Source organism: Penaeus vannamei, chromosome 27 (assembly GCF_042767895.1).
Source record: "Penaeus vannamei isolate JL-2024 chromosome 27, ASM4276789v1, whole genome shotgun sequence".
Taxonomy (NCBI): Eukaryota; Metazoa; Arthropoda; class Malacostraca; order Decapoda; family Penaeidae; genus Penaeus; species Penaeus vannamei.
In genome coordinates this window covers 7,431,170-7,433,669 of record NC_091575.1, presented here as the reverse complement: position 1 = coordinate 7,433,669, position 2,500 = coordinate 7,431,170, and the positions used below count along the sequence as shown (strand labels likewise).

The 2,500-nt window shown below is 36.1% G+C and overlaps 1 protein-coding gene across 1 annotated transcript in view; it reads right to left on the bottom strand.

Annotated features, from left to right (window-relative positions):
- LOC138866770 (locomotion-related protein Hikaru genki-like) overlaps positions 1-2,500 on the bottom strand; it is a 260,741-nt gene that overhangs the window by 21,800 nt on the left and 236,441 nt on the right. The gene's annotated exons all lie outside the window — the stretch shown is intronic.

Genomic DNA, 2,500 nt, shown 5'->3' with positions numbered 1-2,500 from the left:
GATAGACCATTTTGTTTCTGAATTTGTGTGTGTTGGCGATATCTAGAAGGGCTTTCGCGACATTCATTGGAAGCATTACTTTCTTCTTTAAATATATTGTTTTGTATGTTTTCTGAATCTGTTTCTATTTCAAATCTAGCAAAATCCATTTTGTTAGATTAGCCAGAAGCTTTGTGCAATTTCTTGGTGTTTGAGTTTCTCAATATGAAGGCAAAGAGATTTTCGCTCATATCTTGCAGTGATGTCGAGAATATCTGGCGCAGAATTTGGTCAGAATGATGGCTTCCATGTGGTTCTGCTGTCAGGGGAGACCCAGGTAAAGAGCTTTTTGTTTTATAAACAATGTTGGTAATAACTAATTTATGTATACACAGAATTAGAATTCGATCTTACTTTCATTAACTTTCGCCTCTGATAATGTCCCATTTTACACACACACACACCTACATATATATGTATATATATATATATATATATATATATATATATATATATATATATATATATATATATATGTATATATGTATATATATATATATATATATATATATATATATATATATATATATATATATATATATATATATATATATATATATAAAAGTGTGTGTGTGTGTGTGTGTGTGTGTGTGTGTGTATGTGTGTACACATATACACTCACACACATACATATACATACATTTATATTAATGTACATATACATATACATGCATACATACATACAAACACACACACACACACACACACACACACACACACACACACACACACACACACACACACACACACACACACATATATATATGCACACACACATACTGACATATATGTCCTCACCCGCCCTGCGTTTACCGTGTTGCTTCTCCCTTCTCCCACTTATATTCCTGCTCTACCTCCTGGAGGATTTTGAAACTGTCTTACTTTTTTTAAATAAATCTAGTTTATATATTGTGACTCACACACACACGCACACACATTCACACACGCACACACTCAGACACATACGCACACACTCACACACATACACACAAATATATATATGTATTTATAAAAAGTATATGTGTTTGCGTATATCTATCTATTGATTCACAGATACACACACAGACACATATATATATGTATATGTACTTGTATCTACACACAGAGAGAAACACACGCACAAACGCATATATATATTACACACAGACACACATATGTATATGTGTTTGTGTATGTATGCATGTATGTATGTATATATGTATGTATTTCCCCTCCGATCATAAACAAACATTTTTCGTTTCACAATTCTACAATATCACAGAAAATTGGAATTTAAAAGAATATATATCCGTTAGAAAAGCTCATCAAAATAACTGGCGTGTGCATTTCCTCTCAGTCAAAATTTTGTCGCAGATTATGTGATACATAAATATGAAATATCATACTTGCATTATTTTCACTCCAAATTATGTAAAGGTTCTCTATTAATCTTTATGGTTTTTGTTATTAAAAGAATTTAAAATGAGCTAAATATACTGAATTATTCATATTGTGACTTCATTACGTAAACAGCTGGGTGCATTAGCGGTAACTTGATTACAGGAACAGTATGTTAAATAATTATAATCAAATATATACCTACTTTGGAACCACACTGACCGATGCTAATTTCAACCCCCTTCCCTACCCCCACCCCCCACACCACTAAAATGAAAGAAAGAAGGAAAGAAAGAAAGGAAGAGATCTCAGCCAAACCCCCTTTCTCAGAGAAGGTATAAATTAGGCAGCATTAGTCGGTATTACATTCTTTGCATTCTCTGTCGCTAAAGTACCAGTTTAACGACTTCCTCATGCCTGGAGACAAGTTACCTGTTAAGGCATCTCTGATATGCCTCAATTACTGATAGGCGCGTCGAGCAGGCACTCGGGAGATCTTGGTCTGATCAAAGATCGGGAGAGATTTCGTGGCGTCCGTGCATCAGCTTGTTTCTCTGTCTGTATGTCTGTTTGCTAATCTCTCTCTCTGTCTGTCTGTCTGTCTCTCTCTCTCTCTCTCTCTCTCTCTCTCTCTCTCTCTCTCTCTCTCTCTCTCTCTCTCTCTCTCTCTCTCTCTCTCTCTCTCTCTCTCTCTCTCTCTCTTTCTTTCTAACTCCCACTCACTTTCTTTCCTTTTCGTGTCTCACTTCTTTTCTATTCTCTCTCTCTCTCTCTCTCTCTCTTACCCTTCACTGCGTTTTCGTGTTTCATTCTCTTCCCCTCTTTCTCTCTCTTCTTCTCGCCTTTTACAGCCCGCAGGAGTTCATGAAGGGTTTAATGACGGGCAGAATAGTCCATGTACTGAGCCTTTTTCTGCTTTCACTCTTTCATGTTTTTTATTTTTTTCCCTCGTTATCGCCATGAGAGGTTGATATTCATACTTAGATTCTCGCGCGAGATGAAGATGCTGGGAGGATTATGAAGGATGCTGGGAGGATTCTGGAAGACGTAGGATAGATATGCTAATGAACACGAATGCGACTGG